Raw genomic sequence first — 23,427 nt, 5'->3', positions numbered from 1 at the left:
TCTTTTTATGTGACTCTTTGTTTACTATTTGAGAAGAAAATGCTTAACTAGCCACATGGTAGTAATGTTGCCCATAATCACAACTGTTATATCTTTGATGCTTCATTTCAAGAATCTATCAATAATATCTTTTTTGTTGTGTTTTTTTGAGACAGACTCTCACTCTGACACCCAGGCTGGAGTGCAGTGGCATGATCTCAGCTTACTGAAACATCCATCTCCCAGGTTCAAGAGATTCTCCTGCCTCAGCCCCCCAAGTAGCTGGGACTACAGGCACGTGCCATCACACCCGGCTAATTTTTGTATTTTTAGCAGAGACAGGGCTTCATCCTGTTGGCCAGGCTGGTCTCGAACTCCTGACCTCAAGAGATCTGCCTGCCTCAGCCTCCCAAAGTGCTGGGTTTAAAGGCCTGAGCCACCATGTCCAGCCTTATTTTTTAAAAAAATTTCAGTTCAATATTACTGCATTTCAAAGCCCCACACATAAGCAGAAAAGCTGTCAGCATCATTTTACGGTTACTATTAGCCCAGACATAAATTTAGTTTTACTCTTAGAGACTCAAGAAATATCCAAACTCAAAATAAAACAGAAAATGGTTAATTGATTTGAAAATTTTTAACTTTTTTTTTCCTTTTGTAGCCTCTAAACTATGCCTTTTAAAAAAAAAAAAGAAATTCTGTTATTTGGAATAACAGGAATGAATCTAGAAGACATTATGCTAAGTGAAATAAGCCAGGCACAGAAAGATCAATACTGCATGGTCTCACGCATATGTGGAATCCTAACCAGTGTAATTCATTGAAGTAGAGAGGACAATGATGGTTACCAGGGGCTGCGGTGGGAAGGAGATGGGGCTGCAAGGGAATGAGGAGTTGCTGATCAAAGGGTACAAAGTTTCAGCTAGGCAGTAAGAGTAAGTTTTGAGATCCATGCACAACAGGGTGACAATGGTCAATAATAATGTGTTATCTATTTCAACATAACTAAGAAAGTAAATTTCAAATGTATCATCACAAAAAAGTTAAGTGATATGATGGATATATTAATTGGCCCGATTTAACCATTATGTCTTGTATACATATATCAAAACATCACATGGTGCTGCATTAAAGTAATACAATTATGATTTGTCAATTAAAATACTATTATTTTAAAAATCTATTATACACATCTCTGAGTCACATATTAAGCTAAGGTATGATGGCTGTGTTTTCAGCAATCAGTGTTGCCGGCTACTGCTGTGACCTCATTTCTCTTAATCATTTAAGAGAAACGATTAAGAGAAATTGTTAACAATTGTTCCAACTTCTGCCTAATTGATTTGCATGTATTATAGCCTAATCATGACAGAGATTTCAGACCAGAAACTTGCATATCTTGGGTTTCATAGTTGACCTCCAGAACTGATTCTGTTTAATATGTGAGGCAAACAAAATAAAGAAGCAACACAATATATACAGTTTTGCTTTTAAATGGAACTTAATTCTTGTAAGGCCTGATAGCAGGGAATCTTAGCTATGTCTTCGGTAGCAATACTAGTAAAGCTTTAGATTCTTCTCTGATAATGAATGGCAACCTAAGGCAATTATGAAAAGAGTAATGAGATTTGACTAAGCAAAGCAGCTCATTTCCTAAAGAAAGTTGAGAAGAGCAATGGCTTGTAGCAGAAACAGGTGTTGCGAAATACCAGCTGTGATGGCAGCAATCTCCCCGAAGCTGGAACAGGAATGTTTAAAAATGAGCTGGCAGGTTAAATAGAAAAGATGAAGACTTACCTGACACCTTATTATCATTCCTGAAAAAGAAGGGAAACGTATTCATAGCTCAGTATCAAATAATGAAATCTTATTTCCAAGAGTGAGATAATTAGAAAAAATTTAAGGTAAGTAAATGTAACCATTAAATATATAAAAGTTTAATATAGAGAGAGCAGGATTCAAATAGGAACTCAGGAACATATTTGCGATGGCTGGACCACTAGCTTTAAGCCCAGAGGTAGGGTGATCACACATCACAGATGCCCAGGACAATCTTGGTTTATCCCTACTGTTTCGAAGTAATCACTAACAGCCTCTTATTCGATTTTAAGGAATCTCAATGTGGACAATGCATCTTATGGTCACCTTGCCCAGGGGAAGTTTATAGAACTTGGTATTTTATAAAATATCACCAAGAGTTGAATTAGAGATAATATAAACTTGGATTTTTTTGCAGTTTGCTCTTGCTTGTCCAAATACATTTTAAGTTTATTAAAATAAATACATTAAAATTTATTAACTAAATTAAAATTTATTTGTCAGGTATTCTTTAGGGTACTTGGCAAATAAGTGAAGTATTGTCTTATAAATTTTGTTGACAAAGAGGTTTTTTCATGGAATGCTATGCAGCCATGAGAAAGAATGAGACTATGTCCTTTGTAGCAACATGAATGAAGCTGGAGGCCATTATCCTAAGCAAACTAACACAGGAACAGAAAACCAAATACTGCTTGTTCTCACTTATGAATGAGAGCTAAACACTGAGTACATATGGACACAAAGAAGGGAACAACAGACACTGGGGCCTACCTGAGGGTGGAGAGTGAGAGGAAGGTGAGGATTGAAAAACTACCTATTGGGTGCTATGCTTATTGCCTGAGTGACGAAACAATCTGTACACCATGCCCCCATGACACACAGTTTACCTATATAACAAACCCGCACGTGTATCCCTGAATCTAAAATAAAAGTTAAAAAAAAAAAGAAATACAAATAGAAACATACTGGAATTTAGAACATTAATTTTTAATTTATAAGGACTTTATCAAGAGACAGTTTTGTAGAATATGTAAAATCATAATTGCCCCAAATTCATGCAATGGTCTATGATGTCTTCTTGATTCCTATGTATTTATTTATTTACATATGTTTATTGATACGATAGATGTAAGTATTTTTGGAGTACATGTGATATTTCGATACATTCATGTAAGGCACAATAATCAAATCAGGGCAATTGGCATATCCATCACCTGAAACATTTTTCTTAATACTGGGAACACTTGAATTATTCTCTACTAGCTATTTTGAAATATGTAATAGATTACTGTTTACTATAGTCACGCTACTGATTTATCAAACACTTAGGTCTTATTTCTTTTATCTGACTGTATTTTTGTACCCACTCACCAACCTTTCTTCATCCAACCGTGGCCTTTACCCCTTCGCCCTCTCTGGTAACAACCAATCTACTTTCTTTCTTTTTTTTTTTTTTTTTTTGCTCTCAACTGTGATACTATATTTTAAAGTCACAATGTTTCTTTTACATATGAAAAATAATACATTTCCATCCAAACAGTCAATAAATAAAAGCAAAATGAAATGGAATATATCTTCAGGAATTTATGGATTTAATCTATGTAAAAATTAAAGATGTAAATAACATACTGCAATCTCCTCCGTGACTCCTAACAGTAGAAATAGGAAAAGCCCTAACTTTTTTTTTATTATTATTATACTTTAAGTTTTAGGGTACATGTGCACAATGTGCAGGTTAGTTACATATGTATACATGTGCCACGCTGGTGTGCTGCACCCGTTCACTCGTCATTTAGCATTAGGTATATCTCCTAATGCTATCCCTCCCCCCTCCCCCCACCCCACAACAGTCCCCAGAGTGTGATGTTCCCCTTCCTGTGTCCATGTGTTCTCATTGTTCAATTCCCATCTATGAGTGAGAACATGCAGTGTTTGGTTTTTTGTCCTTGCGATAGTTTACTGAGAATGATGATTTCCAATTTCATCCATGTCCCTACAAAGGACATGAACTCATCCTTTTTTATGGCTGCATAGTATTCCATGGTATATATATGCCACATTTTCTTAATCCAGTCTATCATTGTTGGACATTTGGGTTGGTTCCAAGTCTTTGCTATTGTGAATAGTGCCGCAATAAACATACATGTGCATGTGTCTTTATAGCAGCATGATTTATAGTCCTTTGGGTAAATACCCAGTAATGGGATGGCTGGGTCAAATGGTATTTCTAGTTCTAGATCCCTGAGGAATCGCCACACTGACTTCCACAGTGGTTGAACTAGTTAACAGTCCCACCAACAATGTAAAAGTGTTCCTATTTCTCCACATCTTCTCCAGCACCTGTTGTTTCCTGACTTTTTAATGATTGCCATTCTAACTGGTGTGAGATGGTATCTCATTGTGGTTTTGATTTGCATTTCTCTGATGGCCAGTGATGATGAGCATTTTTTCATGTGTCTTTTGGCTGCATAAATGTCTTCTTTTGAGAAGTGTCTGTTCATATCCTTTGCCCACTTTTATCTTCATAAGATCCACTTACTTAGGGCCTAAATATGAGCGAGATCATGTGATACTTGTCTTTCTGTGCTTGGCTTATTTCTTTTAACATAATGACATCCAGTTCTGTCCATGCTGCTGCAAACGTCAGGATTTCACTCATTTTTATGGCTGAATAGTATTACATTGTGTGTGTGTATATATACATATCACATTTTCTTTATCCATTTATCCATTGGTGGGCAGTTAGGTTGATTCCATATTTGGCTATTTGGAATAGTGCTGCAGTCAACATGTGAGTGCTGCTATCTCTTCAATATACAGATTTCCTCCCTTTTGGATATATACCCAATAGTGAAGTTGCTGGATCATAGAGTTATTTCATGTTTAGTTTTTTTCAGTCCATGCTGTTTTTCACAGTGGCTGTCAAAATTTGCATTCCCACCAACAGTGTGTGAGTGTTCCTGTTTCTCTGCATTCTCACCAGCATTCACTGTCTTTTTTATAAAAGACATTTTAACTGGGGTGACATGATATTTCGCTGTAGCTTTTATTTGCATTTCCCTGATGATTAGTGATGTTAACCATTTTTATATACCTATTTGCCATTTGTATGTCTTCTTTTGAGAAATGTCTGTTCAGATTTTTTGCCCATTTCTTAATCAGATTATTTGAGTTATTTGAGTTCTTTATATATTCTGGTTATTAATCCCTTGTCAGTTGAATCATTTGCAGATATTTTCCCTTATTCTGTGTGCTGTCACTTCACTTTGTTGATTGTTTCCTTTGCTGTGCAGAAGTTTTGAGCTTAATGCAATTCCATTTATCTATTTTTGCTTTAGTTGTCTGTGCTTTTCAGATTTTGCCCCCCAGAAAATTTGCCCAGACCAGTGTCCTGAAGCATTTACCCAATGTTTTCTTCTAGGAGTTTCATAGATTCAGTTCTTAGATTTAAGTCTTTAATCCTTTATTATTTGATTTTTATATGATGAGAGGTAGGAGCATAATTTTATTCTTCTGCACATGGATATCCAGTTTTCCCAGCACCATTTGTTGAAGAGACTGTCCTTTCCTTAATGTTCTTGACACCTTTGTCAAGAATGAATTGGCTGTAAAAGCATGTATTTATTTCTCGGTTCTCTATTCTGTTCCATTGGGATATTTTCTGTTTTTTTTACCAGTACCATGCTGATTTGGTTGCTATAGCTTTGTAGCATATTTTGAAGTCAGTGTGATGCCTCCAGCTTTGTTCTTTTTGCACGGGATTGCTTTGGCTATTCAGAATCTTTTGTGTTTTAATATAAATTTTAGGATAGTTTTTTATATTCCTGTGAAGAATGTCATTGGCATTTTGATAGAGATTGCGTTGAAACTGTAGATTGCTTTGGGTAGTGTTGACATTTTAACAATATTGATTCTTCCAATTCATGAGCATAGAATATCTTTCCATTTTTTTGTGTCCACTTCAATTGCTTTCATCAGAGTGTTATAGTTTTCATTGTAGAGATCTTTCACTTCTTTAGTCCCAATTATTCCTAGGCATTTTTAATTTTTTAATAAATATTGTAAATGGGATTGCTTTCTTGATTTATTTTTCAGATTGTTCACTGTTGGTGTATATAAATGCTATCAATTTTTGTATGTTGGTTTTGTATCCTGCAATTTACTGAGTTTGCTTATCATTTCTAACAGTTTTTGGTGGAGTCTTTAGGATTTTCTAAGGGTAAGATCATGTCATCTGCAAATGAGGATAATTTTATTTCTTGCTTTCCAATTTGGATGTTGTTTATTTCTTTCTCTTATCTGATTGCTCTGGCTAGAACTTCCAGTATTATGTTGAATAAATGTGATGAAAATGGGCATCCTGATCTTGTTCCAGATCTTAGCAGAAAGACTTTCAATTTTTCCACCTTTGGTATGATGTTAGCCATTGGTTTGTCAAATATGGTCTTTATTGTTTTGAGGTGTACCCCTTTTATACTCAATTTTTTAGTGTTTTGATAATAAAGAGATGTTGAATTTTACCAAATGTTTTTTCTGCATCTATTGAAATAATAACATGGTTTTTGTTCCTGGTTTATTTATGTAATATATCATGTTTATTGATTTCCATATGTTAAGCCATCCTTTCATTTCTGGGAGGTTAAATAATATGTCCAGATGGTAAGTGAGAGAGCCAGGATTTCAACTCAAGTCTAACTTCCAAGCCTATGTACGTTTTACCATTTAAGAAACTTCTGTATTTTAATTCTACATTCATAAACCTATATACACATAGAGATCCACATCCATACATATAAACTGTTTATAATATATGTAGTATAATTTCTACATTAAAGTTTTTATTAAGTCTGGTTTCTATCCCTATGTATATGTTATGTTTCATGGGATTCGACTTCATCTAAATCTGTAAACTAGTGATGTATTATATATTTTTAGTACTATCTATATATCTCTTTTTTATTTTATTTTATTATTATTATACTTTAAGTTTTAGGGTACATGTGCACAATGTGCAGGTTAGTTACATATGTATACATGTGCCATGCTGGTGTGCTGCACCCATTAACTCATCATTTAGCATTAGGTATATCTCCTAATGCTATCCCTCCCCCCTCCCCCCACCCCACAACAGTCCCCGAAGTGTGATGTTCCCCTTCCTGTGTCCATGTGTTCTCATTGTTCAATTCCCACCTATGAGTGAGAATATGCGGTGTTTGGTTTTTTTTTCTTGTGATAGTTTACTGAGAATGATGATTTCCAATTTTATCCATGTCCCTACAAAGGACATGAACTCATCATTTTTTATGGCTGCATAGTATTCTGTGGTGTATATGTGCCACATTTCCTTAATCCAGTCTATCATTGTTGGACATTTGGGTTGGTTCCAAGTCTTTGCTATTGTGATTGTGAATATATATCTCTTTTAAAATTGTTTTGCCCATTGATCTCCAAGATGTGAACCACCTGAGGTGCCAGAAATCAGCCTTTCATATGATAATAATATTTATAAAGTAAATATAAGAATATATTTCAGAATAAATTGAACTTTCAGATGAAAATTAATACCAGCATGATTTTTACCAGAATAGCAAAAATGTTTGTGAGAGTCTTCAGTATACAAAAAGAAAACCATGCAGTTTGAATGGGGGTCTAAAGGAAATGTAACTTATTTTGATCAATCTTTTGATCATATGTTTACTTCCCAAAAAGAAGATATTGTAATATTATAGGTTATAAGATTCTTATTATTAGTGGTAAATAACTTTTATTGAACAATTGCTTTATGTTATTTTCTCAGTTAATACTTATAACAACCCAATAAGTTATGTTCCATTTTTACACTGTATATTACAGCCAAGGAAATTGAAGCTGAGTAAAGTTAAATAAAGTGGCTAAGATGAAACAGCTTGTATCAGAAGCAAGACTAGACCCATTTCTCCCTCACGCTGCTTTCTATGCTTTCAGTTGTAACTTGTTCAGTGTATGAGATAATCTTCCTTCAACATGTGTGTCCAAAATGTTTGAATAAAATATTTAGTTTTCCTTTAGTTACAAGGAGCATATTCTTAGAAGACAAGTTCTGAATGGGACACATGAGTAAGTGGTTAATTACGATTGCTTATTTTAAGACTGAATTCTAAAGGCATGCGCTGGAACTTCTGATCATCCTCTGTGAGTGTGGAATGAGGAGCTCTACCTATTCAGTCCCTCATAATTAGTGTTTACTGTAGTTGCCTCCATAGAATCGATATTTACTGTCACTTTTGTATCTCAGGTTCCACCCAACCAGCTTGGTTTTCCCCGTGATAGAAACCATAATAAGTATGCATAACTACAGCAGCACCACTAGTGAATTTTGAAAATTAATTTTTAGGATGAAATCTCTTTGGTAAAGAAAATCACCTGGCAAAATGTGGAAAAAATACTGATTCCAAGCCACGTTTGTGATTCGTATTTTTAGGCAAGGCTGAGATTCTCAGAATTGGCCAGATTAGAAATCAATTGTTTAAAATTTTAGTTTTGCAATTAACTGCAAAAGATAACACAAAATTACATGGCTTTTTTAAAAAGACCTTGAGTCTTCAAAGAAATGTTAATCTTCTAGCTAGCTGCTTACTGCCCTGCCCAAGGGTAGCATGCATGTCCTCTTCCCTTGAGACTATTTCCCCAGAAATGTCCAAGGAGCACCACAGGTAATTAGAGCCTCCTGTCTTTCCTGCAAAGAGGCAGGTATGTCTTTGTTTTCTGGGATGGGCAACCATCTCAATTTTATTTATTTAGTGACTCTTACATGTTCTTATTTCTAGAGATTGAATTGGGCTGGTGTACTTTGTGGTTGAGTGTGGTTGGAGTCGTCGGGGCGTTGGCACTTTTAAAATCCCTCACCGACTTTACTTTTCATGTTCACATCATTGGGGAGTTTGTAAATCCATTCTTTCATTGCTATAAAGAAATACCTGAAACTGGCAGGGCACAGTGGCTCATGCCTGTAATCCCAGCACTTTGAGAGGTCAAGATGGGCAGATGACTTGAGACTAGGAGTTCGAGACCAACCTGGGCAATATGGTGGAACCCCATCACTACTGAAAATACAAAAAATAGCTGGGAATGGTAGTGTGCACCTGTGATCCCAGCCACTTGGGAGGCTGAGGCACAAGAATCATTGGAGCCCGGGAGGTGAGGGAGGTTGTAGTGAGCCGAGATCATGCCACTGTGTTCTAGCCTGGGTCACAGAGTGAAACTCCATCGAAGGAAGGAAGGAGAGAGAGAGAGAGAGAAAGGAAGAGAGGAAGAGAGAAAGAAAGAAAGAAAGGAAAGAAAGAAAGAAAGAAAAAAGGAAAGAAAGAAAGAGGAAAGAAAGAAAAAGAAAGAATAGAAAGAAAGAAACAAGGAAAGAAAGAAAGAGAAAGAAAAAGGAAGGAAGGAAAGAAAGAAAAACTGAGACTGGGTATCTTATTTCTTTTATTACATTTTTGAGTCCTATATTTGTATCATACAGAATGAGTTCTGTATATTTTTCAGATGGAAAAGAAATATTGACTTAAAAGGTACCTCTCAAAGTTTAATGTGTACAATAAACTGGAGATCGTGTTAATGTAGATTATTTTTTCAGAAGATCTGGAAGAAAGCCTCAGTTTCTGAATTTTTAACAAGCTCACCAGTAATGTCAATGTTTTTGGCCAAAGAAGAATATTTTGTCAAAAATTCAGTAAGTGGAAGAGCTGTGTTTCTTTTTCTAGTTTTTCTGGCATGTAAACAAAGATGAGAGTTTTCATTTACCAAAGACAGATATATGCAAAGAAAACCTAAGAAAGAAAGGCAGCTGCCAGATTAAATGTGATGGTTTATGCACATCAGCTGCATAAAGATACCTAATAATTAAGAGAAAAATAATTAACTCTGTAGTGCGACGGTCTGTCGGAGAGCTCTTTAACCAAGTGAATCATTAACGTTAACTGCACTAGGACAGATTTTTATGATGTGCTGATGCACACAGAAGGACACAGCATCACTGCTGCGATATTGCCCCCTCAAAAGTAAATTATAGTCTAAATTTAACCATAAAGAGACATCAGTTTTATGCAAAGTTCAAGATACATGTATCTTTCATGTTCTGTAATTTGTAATGTTGATTTTAAGTAGTCTTTAGCACCCTAGGGAGCAAGTATCTCCTAATAATTTTTTTTTCAGAACTTTCTGGGTAACAAATGGCATCCTGTTAAATAAGCATTTTCTTCTTTTTTTCTGCTTTTTATCCATTTATTTACTTGTTTGCTTTTTTAAAAAAATTTTACTTGAAATTCTGGCATACATGTGCAGAATGTGTAGGTTTGCTACATAGGTATACATGTGCCATAGTGGTTTGCTGCACCTGTCAACCCATCATCTAGGTTTTCAGCCCCACATGCATTAGCTGTTTGTCCTAATGCTCTCCTTCCCCCTGCCCCTCACCCCCCGACAGACCCCAGTATGTGTTGTATGTTCTCATTGTTCAACTCCCACTTATGAGTGAGAACATACACTGTTTGGTTTTCTGATCCTGTGTTAGTTTGCTGAAGGTGATAGCTTCCAGCTTCATCCATGTTCCTGCAAAGGATATGATCTCATTTCTTTTTATGGCTGCATAGTATTCCATGGTGTATATGTCCCACATTTTCTTAGTCCGGTCTATCATTGATGGATATTTGGGTTGGTTCCATGTCTTTGCTATTGTAAGTAGTGTTGCAATAAACATATGTGTACATGTATCTTTATAGTAGAATTATTTCTATTCTTTTGGGTATATATCCAGTAATGGGATTGCTGGGTCAAATTTTATTTCTGGTTCTAGATCCTTGATGAATCATCACATTGTCTTCCACAATGGTTGAACTAATTTACATTCCTACCAACAGTGTAAAAGCGTTCCTGTTTCTCCACATCCTCGCCAGCATTTATTGTTTCTTGACTTTTTAATAATTGCCATTGTGACTGGTGTGAGATGGTATCTCATTGTGGTTTTGGTTTGCATTTCCCTAGTGATCAGTGATGTTGAGCTTTTTTTCATGTTTTTTGGCTGCATAAATGTCTTCTTTTGAGAAGAGTCTGTTCATATCTTTTGTTCACTTTTTGATGGGGTTGTTTCTTTTTTTCTTGCAAATTTGTTTACATTTCTTATAGATTGTGGATATTAGACCTTTGTCAGATGGATAGATTGCAAAAATTTTCTCCCATTCTGTAGGTTTCCTGTTCACTCTGATGATAGTTTCTTTTGCTGTGCATAAGCTCTTTAGTGCTTCTAGTTTAATTAGATCCCATTTGTCTATTTTGGCTTTTCTTGCCATTGCTTTTAGCATTTTCATCATGAAATCATTGTCCATGTCTATGTCCTGAATGGTATTGCCTAAGTTTTCTTCTAGGGTTTTTATGGTTATGGGTTTAACATTTAAGTCTTTAATCCATCTTGAGTTAATTTTTATCTAAGGTATAAGGGGTCCAGTTTTAGTTTTCTGCATATGGGTAGCAAGTTTTCTCAGCACCATTTATTAAATAGGGAATCCTTTCCCCACTGCTTGTTTTTGTCAGGTTTGTCAAAGATCAGATGGTTGTAGATGTGTGATGTTATTTCTGAGGTCTCTGTTCTGTTCCATTGGTCTATATGGCTGTTTTGGTACCAGTACCATGCTGTTTTGGTTACTCTAGCCCTGTAGTATAGTGTAAAGTCAGGTAGCATGATGCCTCCAGCTTTGTTCTTTTTGCTAAAGATTGTCTTGGCTATATAGGCTCTTTTTTGGTTCCATATGAAATTTAGAGTAGTTTTTTCTAATTCTGTGAAGAATGTCAATGGTAGTTTGATGGGAATAGCACTGAATCTATAATTTATTTTGGGCAGTATGGCCATTTTCATGATATTGATTCTTCCTATCCGTGAGGATGGAATGTTTTTCCATTTGTTTGTGTCCTCTCTTATTCCCTTGAGCAGTGGTTTGTAGTCTCCTTGAAGAGGTCCTTCACGTCCCTTGTAAGTTGTATTCCTAAGTATTTTATTCTCTTTGTAGCAATTGTGAATGGGAGTTCATTCATGATTTGGCTCTCTGCTTGTGTATTTTTGGTGCATAGGAATACTTGTGATTTTTGCACATCCATTTTGTATCCTGAAATTTGCTGAAGTTGCTTATCAGGTTAAGGAGTTTTGGGGCTGAGACGATGGGGTTTTCTAACTATAGAATCACGTCATCTGGAAACAGAAAATTTCACTTCCTCTCTTCCTATTTAAATACCCTTTATTTCTTTCTCTTGACTGATTGCTCTGGCCAGAACTTCCAATACTATGTTGAATAGGAGTGGTGAGAGAGGGCATCCTTGTCTTTTGCCAGTTTTCAAAAAGAACGCTTCCAGCTTTTGCCCATTCAGTAAGATATTGGCTGTGGGTTTATCACAAATAACACTTATTATTTTGAGATATGTTCCATCAATGCCTAGTTTATTGAAAGCTTTTAACATGAAGAGTTGTTGAATTTTATCAAAGGCCTTTTCTGCATCTATTGAGAATCATGTGGCTTTTGTCTCTGGTTCTGTTTATGTGATGAATTACGTTTATTGATTTGTGTATGCTGAACCAGTGTTACACTTCAGGGATGAAGCCGACTTGATTGTGGTGGGTAAGCTTTTTGATGTGCTGTTGGATTCGGTTTGCCAGTATTTTATTGAGGATTTTTGCATTGATGTTCATCAGGGATATTGGCCTGAAGTTTTATTTTTGTTGTTGTTGTGTCTCTGCCAGGTTTTGGTATCAGGATGATGCTGACCTCATAAAATGAGTTAGGAAGGAGTTCTTCCTTTTCAATTCTTTTGGAATAGTTTCAGAAGGAATGATACCAGCTCCTCCTTGTACCTCTGGTAGAATTTGGCTGTGAATCTGTCTGGTCCTGGGCTTTTTTTGGTTGGTAAGCTATTAATTACTACCTTAATTTCAGAACTTGTTATTGGTTTATTAGGGAGCCAACTTCTTGGGAGGGTGTGTGTGTCCAGGAATTTATCCATGTCTTCTAGATTTTCTAGTTTATTTAGGTAGAGGTGTTTATAGTATTCTGATGGTATTTTGTATTTCTGTGGGGTCAGTGGTGATATCCCCGTTATCATTTTTTATTGTGTCTATTTGATTCTTCTCTCTTTTCTTCTTTATCAGTTTAGCTAGCAGTCTATCTATTTTGTTAATTTTTTCAAAAGACCAGCTCCTGAATTCATTAATTTTTTGAATGGCTTCTTGTGTCACTATCTCCTTCAATTCTGCTCTGATCTTAGTTATTTCTTGTCTTCTGCTAGCTTTTAGATTTATTTGCTCTTGCTTCTCAGGTTCTTTTAATTGTGATGTTAGGGTATCCATTTGAGATCTTTCTAGCTTTCTGATGTGGGCATTTAGTGCTATAGATTTCCTTCTTAACAGTGCTTTAGTTCCCAGATATTCTGGTACGTTGTCTGTTTGTTCTCATTGGTTTCAAAGAACTTCTTGATTTGTGCCTTAACTTCATTATTTACCCAGGAGTCATCCAGCAGCAGGTTTGTTCAATTTCCTTGTAATTGTGTTGTTTTGAGTGAGTTTCTTAATCCCGAGTTCTAATTTGATTGCACTGTGGTCTGAGAGACTGTTATGAGTTCAGTTCTTTTGCATTGCTGAGCAGTGTTTTACTTCCAATTATGTGGTTGATTTTAGAATAAGTGCCATGTCGCACTGAGAAAAATGTATATTCTGTTGATTTGGGGTTGAGAGTTCTATAGATGTCCATTAGGTCTACTTGATCCAGAGCTGAGTTCAAGTCCTGAATATCCTTGTTAATTTTCTGTCTCATTGATCTGTTTAATATTGACAGTGGGGTGTTAAATTCTCCCACTATTATTTTGTGGGAGTCTAAGTCTCTTTGTGGATCTCTAAGAACTCGTTTTATGAATCTGGGTGTTCCTGTATTGGGTGCATATATATTTAGGATAGTTAGTTCTTCTTGTTGAATTGATCCCTTTACCTTTAGGTAATGCCATTCTTTGTCTTTTTTTATCTTTGTTGATTTAAAGTCCGTTTTCTCAGAGGCTAGGATTGTAACCCCTGCTTTTTTTTTTCTTTCCATTTGCTTGGTAGGTCTTCCTCCATCCCTTTATTTTGAGCCTATGTGTATCTTTGCACATGAGATGGGTCCCCTGAATACAGCATACCAATGGATCTTAACTCTTTATCCAATTTGGAGACTGGGTATTTTATAAAGAGGAAAGGTTTTAATTGGCTCATGGTTCTCCAGGCTGTACAGGAAGCATGGCACTGGGCACCTGCTCAGCTTCTGATGAGGCCTCAGGAAGCTTACAATCATGGCAGAAGGCAGACGGGGAGCAGGCACATCACGTGACAAGAATGAGTGCAAGAGAGAGAGATAGTGGAGGGGAGGTGCCCTACGCTTGTAAATGAGCAGATCCCCTGTGAACTCAGAGCAGCTCATTGATCACCTAGGAGTTGGCCCAAGCCATTCATGAGGGATCTGCCCCTGTGATCCAATCACCTCCCAGCAGGCCCCACCTCCAGCACTGAGGAGTATACTTCGATGAGATTTGGGTGAGGACAAATATCCGAACTATATCAGGGAGTTGTTAGTATGTCTGGCCATCTTGAAAGGATGAAAGCGTATTGGAGTGGAAAAAAAATTCTCTCTCTCCAGCCGTACAACTCAGTCAAGCCACATTCAATGAACATAAATATATTTTGACCTCCAAATATGTAAGAGGGGATTTATATTCACAATCGCTAATTTATAATACAGTCTCATAAATTGGATCTTCACGAGAAAGATGAGCAAATTGCTCCTTGCCAAAGTTAATTGGCTGAATTACCAACTAAAGTCCTGTTATGCTTGGCCCCAAATTCTGGTGGCCCCTTTCCATTATGTCAACCGGCTCTCTTTACATATAGATTCTCACCCTGTATCTTCCAGTTCCTAAGGCAAAAGGAGAAAAGTTGCTGCGTGAGGATCTCTTGGCCCAGATTTTAAAAGTCAAAGACAGTGGATTGCCTTATAACCTCAAACGGTTTCACATTTCCAGTTTGGAGCTGATCAGTGCATCCTCTGTGTCCTGATGCTTAACTTTTCTTTTCTTTCCTTTTTGAGATGGAATCTCACTCTGTTGTCCAGGCTGTAGTTCAGTGGCATGATATTGGCTCAGTGCAACCTCTACCTGCTGGGTTCAAGAGATTCTCCTGCCTCAGCCTCCCAAGTAGCTGGGATTACAGGCATGCACTACCAAACCTGGCTAATTTTCATATTTTTAGTAGAGACGGGTTTTGCTGTGTTGGCCAGGCTGGTCTCATATTCCTGACCTTAGGTGATCCGCCTGCCTCGGCCTCCCAAAGTGCTGGGATTGCAGGCGTGAGCCACTGCACCCGACCAACTTTTCTGATATTATTTTGAATATGTTCGTGCCCTCTCATTGCCTTATCCTAACCCAACTGCAGTCTTCTGGCTCCTGTCAGGTGCACTGTCGCTTATCCATATTGGCAAAGTAGTTGAGGGAGTCAACTTGGGGAACATATATTATTTTAAAAAGCTGTTCAGATATAACAAGATAACTATTTAAAATATTCCTTTAAAATAAAATCATGTACTGCATTGTCACTTAAATTTCATAGTCACAATATTTGAAAAACATACTTAATTTTACCATTTTTATGCATGATGGCTACAATTCTTTACAACTTTGCCTACCAACCCTTTCAGGAATGGGTGAAAGGAGTGGGAAAATCATATTAAAATACTCAGCTTTACAACTTATTTCCTAGAAAAAATGTGCCAGGTTAACTTGTTTATTAAAAGAGGTGTGATGTCAATATTATTTCCTGCTTCAGAATATTTATCTTGTTTTGCAGTTACACTAAAAGTCCAGGCAGAGCCATTAAAAGTTTTCCAAAATCAATAAATAATTTATCTCTGCAAATAAGACTCTTGCTTTCCAGGGTGGGATTAGTCTTCCAGAGCATCCAGCATTAGAATTAGCCAGACCAATTCATAGAATTTATAATTAATCCTGACCAGAGGAAGCTAAATAAGAGTGAAAATGAAATCAGATGATTGTCTGAAATGAAGCTGGAAGGCGGTAACAGCCACACTAAGTTTTCTGTAAGTACATGCAATGACCAGGAAAACCCCTCAATCTAGGGGTCAGCTTTTAGCAAGATAATGTGTCTTGCTACATTTTTATATCTGCCACAAAAGGCAAGACAAGCACCATGTAAGGTATCAAAGGCTATATTCATTATTCTCTTAAGTGCAAAAGAGTTTGTGTCTGTATCTATGTATGATTGTGTGTGGGTGTAGTTTTCTCCATGGGTTTATTTAGAATTGTGTTCCTCTATTTTTGATGTATTTCTAGAACATACAATATAAATAAAAATGAAGGCTTACAGATGCAATAAAAAACAAAATGCTCAAGTTGTATAGTGTTATCTGTTGCATATGGATTTGTTAGGCTACTTATTTATTTACATCATTGACAATTTCTTATGGAATGCCAACTTCAGAAATGTATTGTAGCTTGGACTCTGCAAATGTCTTTTACAACAAATGGGTCAAATTTCTATACGAAGAAGTCATCCTTAGCCTGCTTGTCTTTAGTTTTTTAACAAAAAAAGGTAATAACAATGTAAACAAAATTGCTATGTATAAATTCCTATCATAGGTATATGTTGTGAAAATCTAGCCAGTAAATTTAGTAATAATTTATTTTGTGAGTATCTTTTGACCTTTTTTGTCCTTTCTCAGATACTAGGAACAGTTTATAATCAGCTCATGCTGCATCAGTCACAGTATCCATTTAGGGTAGCACGAATCCTTGTCTTTTACCCTAATCTATAAATCTCTAACAGTGTAGTTTAAAAATTACTTTTGTATGATAACAACTGCTTGTTAACAATCCTTGTATCTCACTAAACAGCTACACTCACCAGTGAAAAGGTGAAAAGGTCTCTCTCTTTCTCTCTTTCTTTCTCTCACTCTCTCTCTCTCATATGCAAATGCAGGCTCTGACATTTTCACTTTCCAGAATGTTATGCTTTTTATTCCATCACTAGAACTAGTGCCTGTGGATCCTTTAATAATAGTCACTCCAAGCAACACCCTATTGCAAGGTTTTCCCAGTACCCACCATCTGCCACCCGTAGTCATAGTTGATGTTTCTGCTTTGAACTTCAGTTAACATCAGGAGCATATAGATAGCTCTTAAAGCATTCATCACACTCTCCTGTGGTCATGACTTTTTTATTCTCTCTCATACTAAGCAGTAAAGTCCCTGAGTCCACTTTATTCCTTTTATTCATCTCCATTCCTAGCATGCTGTGTGGCATAGAGTAGGCTTGTCAAAAATAATTATTATGAATTAATAAACAGACATTCAAATACAATTAAGTGCCCCCCTACGAATACGGGAAAATTTTTCTGAAAAGAGGCTAACTCATCATAAGCATAGTCATATTCATTAATGACAGTGATTACAGAAGGCCAACACTAAGTGCAGTGCCAGAAGCCGTGATGGTAGTTCTATATCTGTAGAGAAAGACGGTATTGTGAATAACGAAGAGAGGAATCTTAACATGAAGTCTTAAGCTATTGCCTTTGTCATTGGTGAGTCTGTGGTGAGAGGAGAACTATGCACAGTGAAGCATATGTTGAATTATGGGGCACATGCTTTTGCTTAAGTATATCCCTTTTCTTTTATATGAAAGTGTTATGATGTCCTTCTGGAAATTGTTTTTTAAACAGCTGGAAAGTTTCTCATTTTTCAGATGAGGAAACTGAGGCTCAAATGTTTCAAGTGAATCTCCCAAGGTAATTAAGTTGGTTAATTACCGAACTGAGATGATCATCTTTGTGTTGTGATATACAGCTCAGTACTCTGCACCACTAGGAGTGGTGAATAACTTAAAACCACAGGACTCTGAGGTCCTGAGGTATTGTTTGTGGCCATTATCAACAATTTTAGTAACAAGTTCAGAACACATTTTCTTAGATCTCAAACTCCTACAAAATGTTATTTGTAAATAGAATGTGTTGTTAAGAATTAAAAACAAACAAGCAAACATATGCTAGGAGGATAATTGAAGGCTTTTAAAAAAACAGTTAGCTGCTCCCGGGGATTCTAGTACTCATTTTGATACATGGAAACTACTAAAGCCAGAAATTTAAAACATTGAAAATCAGTGCCAATTTGTGGTTTATTACACTTAAAAATGCATAAAACAACAGGACCACTTATTAAAGAGTTTCTGTAGTTTACAAATAAATAATTCACCATAGATTTAAATAATGGTAGAAAGACACATTCATTCATTTATTCATTCATTTATTCAGAAAATAATTATTAAACATCTACTATATATTAGGTTTCTCCAGAGAGAATAAAGAATATACAATAGATTATATATATGTATGTGTGTATATATATATATATGTTGGCTTAGCTCAAAAGATGTGTCTATAGATACAGATACAGATATAAAGAGATTTACTTTAAGGAATTGGCTCATGTAATTTTGTAGGCTGTTAAGACCAAAATCTTCAGGGAAGCCTGGAAATTTCAGCAGAAGCTGATGTGGCAGGCCAAAGGCTCTGCCAAAGATGTGGCAGGCCAGTGACCTCTCACTGCTGAGAAGTCAAAATCTTTCCTATTAATAAGATGAGTCCCACTCACATTATGGAGGGTGACATTCTTTACTCAAAGTCTATCAATTTAAGTGTTACTCACAGCTATAAAATACCTTCACAGCAACATCTAGACTGGTGTTCGACCAAACAGCCAGGCACCATACTTTAGTCAAGTTGATACATAAACTTAACTATCATAGACTCAGTGTCAGGGACTCCATGGAATTGGAAATTACACTAAGGAACAGTTGAGTTTGGAAGACATCCAATGAACAGATGACCACACAAACATGAATGGCCTTTGTCTCAAGTGCCAGAAACAAAAAGTGAGGGTACCTTGAGAAGTTATGGCAGGGAAACCTGGCCCAGTGGAAGGCACTTGGAGTGGCTCCCCCGAGAAAATGATAGTCAAGCTGGGGCCTGAAGGCTACAAAAATGGGGTTAACCAAAGAAAACAGGAGAGACTTCCAAGTAGAGGAGAAGACCCTGCATTAATTAGGCAGGAGCTGGGAGAAGACCAACATGGTCAGACACGGGGATACTTGGGGAAAGGGGGTACAAAGGTGTGTTTGAAGTGTGGGAGGAGCCAGATCCTTCAGGATCTTGCAGACCATGTTACAGGTCTGCCACTGTTAAAGTAGGACAGTGATTATGAAGGGTCTATCCATATGCTTTGTGCCAAATGTATCAGAAAGGCTAAGAGTGGGAGGCAGGGTGGCCAGTGAGGACGCCAGATAAGAGTGTGTGTAGACAGGGAGATGGAGAGAATGGAATTAGCTCAAAAGATATTTTGAGAATATGTTGGAGAACGTGATGATTACTTATGAGGGTTGAGGGAGAAGTAGGTATCAAGCATGATTCTAAGACTTCAAGCTTGCTCCACGGTTTGGAAGCTGGTCCTATTTGTTATGACAGGGAACTCTGGTTTAGGATTTCAAATTGAATAAGGGACCTATTGAGCTGGAGGTACTTGTGGTGTAGCCAAGTGGAGAAATCTAATAAGCAGTTGGACATGTAGCTCTAAGACTCTACAACGATGTATAGGATGACAGAGAATTGAGAAATCATGAAAGTGGATGAGATTGCCTGGGAGAGTTATCATGAAAAGAGAAAGGTCAAAGACAGAGCTCAGAGCAGCTTATGACTAAAGGTCAGCTCATGACTAGAGGAGATGGAAAAGCAGAATGGCCTAAGAAATATGGACAAACCAGCACCTTCAAAGCCAGCAGAGTTGCATCTGTGTCTTCCTCCCATACTCACATCTTTCTCCAACCACAGCCAGGTGAGGTTCTTTACTGTTAGTGATTCATGGGGTTAGGTTGGGTCCACCTGGATAATTCAGGATCATCTGCCAAATTTAATGTCTTTAGCCTTAATCACACCTATAACTTTAGTTCCCTTTTGCTATGCAACATTATCTACTCACAGGTTCCATATGTTAGAATGGGGACATCTTTAGGGGACCAGTATTTTTTCTACCACAAAAACAACAATTCAGAGCACTGCTGAGAGGTCACAGAAGATAAAACTAAAATTTTTCTGATTGGATATAGCATATGGAAGTGAACAAAAGTAATTTCAGTGTCTTGGATGTCACAGAAATGGGCTAAAAAGTTAAAAGAGGGAGATTACAAGTAGATACTTTATTCAAGAAATCTGTGAGTAAAAAATGCTGGTCTTGGAACCCATTTAAACATGAGTGGATATTTATTATCACTGAAAGAATCATTGTCTATGTCCAGGATTTGCCTGGTGGGGCAAGAATTCCATCCCCCCCACCCCCAACTCCAGAGAGTCACTTGTTCTCTATCCAAAGTACCTGAGGGAAAATGACTACGGAAATAATTAAGGTTAATGAATAAAAATAAAATCTGGAAGATTCTTGTTAATTGAAAAAATGAAACAAAGATTAACAAATATATATTCTGAAACTCTTGACATTTATTTCAATTTTTAAAAACAGTAATTACCTTGTGGTTTTAGATACGTGTGTTCCAGGGCAATTAATCATCTAATAAATGTGTTTCTAATAAGCATTTGCTAATAGCTTGATGTTGGTAAAAATGTTTCAAGCCTGCTGCCTCTGAAGCCAAAGACTTCAAAATGATATCTACTGAGAGTTGTGCTTAAAATGAGTATCAGCACTAATATGAAAAAAAAGCAAATATAATAGGAAGAAAAAAGGAAAAAAACCTCTAATATTTATAAATTAATTTAAAAATCATAATCGTTAACAATTGAGTGATTAAATTATTTTTGGCACGGTTCTGAGTGTTGCACATTATCTAATTTAATCATTAAAATGCCCCTACAAAGAACGCAATAACTATCCTCATTTTGGAAGTGGGATAACTGAGGCTATACACACAGGGCTGGAGTTTCAATCTAGGAAATCTACAACTTTCAAACTGTCAATAACAGTAGGTAACATCTAGCATTGATTGTCTATCAAGTACCTGTTTTATACACTTTACAGATGTAAATACTTACATCTCACCCCAGGCTTATGAGGTAGATGTTTTCATACCATTATAGATTGGAAAACTAAAGCATGCTTAAGTCACACATGTAATAAGTAGGTCAGAACTCACACCCAAGAAGATTGGCTCCAATGTCCAATTTCTTCTCCAAATATCTGAAATGTGATTTTTTTGAAACTTTTTCATGTAGACAGAGTGTTATCTTAGACATTTCTGCTATTGTATTTTTGAAAGTATTTGGAATTAAAAATATATGTAATTTTGATGGGCTAGTAGACCCTTCCCTCTCTGAACTTCACCTTGCCTTCAGGAGTAAATGAAGAACTAGGTGATCCATAAAGTATCTCTTAGCTGCATAGTTCTATGAACATGCCAAAGTTTCTTCTCTTTTAACAAGTCTTTATTGTTCTGTTTTTACATGCTGGGATTTATGCTACATTGTATTATTGTAATGATTAATAATCATTTAGATCAAGCATTTATTGAGTACAGTACTTGCAATACATTAGGTGCTATGCAAAGTGCATTACTTGGTTTACTTCACTTAACCCTCACACCAGCTTTGCTTTTAATTATGATTACTTTCTCTACCTTACAGATGAGGAAACTGAGCTTAGAGGCCCTTAGAGTCTCATTTAAGTCACACAACCAGTAAATGGCAGAGCTGGGATCAAACCCAGAAAGCCTCACTGTGAAACTCAGAAGCCCAGTCTCCTTACCATCTTACTGTTATATTGTAGGTACCAAATCATTGATGACAAGCATCGCTGATGAGGTTCATAGTATTTGTACCACACACCTGAAACAGTCAGATCAGACTGAAGCAAAGATGAATCATTTGGCCTACATATAAGAATGAGAAACGGGGAGATATACATGATGTGTCTGTCTAAAATCATATCTTTCTGACCCACCCAATTGTGGTAATTTCCACAATTAGAGCCTTTCCCTTGGGTTTTGCAGATGGGATCCAAAGGACCAGCTTAAAATATGACTAGAGGGAGCAATGATTTAACCACTTATTTCCTGAGACCAGCAGACAGATGAGCTCATCTGCTGCGAACAAAGGGCAGAACCCTAAAGGAATAGCTTAGGGTGTTTGAATCATGGGTGAGGTTTCTGGAGCTTTGTTTATGGCTGAGAAGTGGGCAAAGTATCACCAGGCATGGTGTGTGTGTGTGTGTGTATGTGTGTGTAAAACTATGTACGTGTGTGTATGCATGGTGGCAGCAAATAGCTAAGGGATTGCACAATTAGGTGTCAGACTTTAGAGAAAGCATATTATAAAAGGGATGGAAGCAGCAACTGAACATAAGAAGGTATTAAAGAAAAAAAAGTCATTTGGTAAGTCTGCCTCAATTTGGCCATAAACTCACGTGACTGAGGCTGTCTTAGGGTTGTTCTCCATTTAAGAAATTCCTAGAAACATTGATGTAGTGGGAAATTAGTGTAACACAATCGTGGGTTTAGAAGGCTTCTGAAATCATCAAGCCCAGACTTTGGCCTCTGCGCAATCCATGTTGGATACCTCAGATAGCAGCTATTTGGGGTCCATTTTTAAGGTCAACCTAGAATGAGAGTCTACAGTCAGCAATCCTATGTTATCTATACTTGCTGTCAGGAAAGCCATTACATATCTAAATCCTTTATATCAAGTTGATATCCAGCCTATTCTTAGGAAGGATAAAAATGGGTTATGTCATTATCCACCTAAGGGATTCTAATATTCCTAGAGCTATCACTAAATCACCTCATAATCTCTCTTTCCTATGGGATACCTTGAGTTCCTTCCATTTCTCCTTATTTGTCTGGTTCTTTCTAAACTAGACACCTTCCAACACTCAGAAGGACAAGTATCATTGATGAGTTTCATAGCATTCGTACCACACAGAAAATGATTTTCATCATGCAACATTGCTTAGAAGTGAGGAAGTAAAATTTGTGCCCACAGTGAGACAAGGATTTTGTGAATCACAGTGACTCCTCAGACAAGTTAATGTTCTTTGCAAATCTGTAGAAAAATTCCTTCCTTTGCTTATCTGGGTCTCAGTCTGTGATGGCAAAAACCGTAATGGTGATAGTATTTTTATAAAGAGCTATTGTGGGGATGAATCAGATATCATTTGAGAATGTTTAATATGTAATTAATGTTATGAATATCATTTATGGGTTATGAATCTTAAAACTGCATTCAGATACACATACACAATTTTGCAAATAACATCATATATATATATATATATATATATATAGAGAGAGAGAGAGAGAGAGAGAGAGAGAAAGCCTCTCAAGGTCTCATATATATATTACCAATTACCACAATTGGGTGGGCCAGAAAGATATGATTTTAGACAGACACGTCACGTATATCTCCTCATTTCTCATTCTTATATGTAAGCCAAATGATCCATCTTCCATCTTCGCTTCAGTCTGACCTGACTCTATGTTTCAAAGTGTGTGGTACAAATATTAACCTCATCAACAATGCTTGTCATCAA

At 36.6% G+C, this 23,427-nt stretch overlaps 1 protein-coding gene across 1 annotated transcript in view; it reads left to right on the top strand.

The window, feature by feature from the left end:
• The window catches only part of NALCN (sodium leak channel, non-selective), a 364,348-nt gene that overhangs the window by 47,743 nt on the left and 293,178 nt on the right, over nt 1–23,427 (top strand). The gene's annotated exons all lie outside the window — the stretch shown is intronic.

This window comes from Pongo pygmaeus, chromosome 14, assembly GCF_028885625.2.
Source record: "Pongo pygmaeus isolate AG05252 chromosome 14, NHGRI_mPonPyg2-v2.0_pri, whole genome shotgun sequence".
Lineage (NCBI taxonomy): Eukaryota > Metazoa > Chordata > Mammalia > Primates > Hominidae > Pongo > Pongo pygmaeus.
Note: the sequence above shows the minus strand (reverse complement) of the source record. Positions and strands in the feature narration are given on the sequence as shown.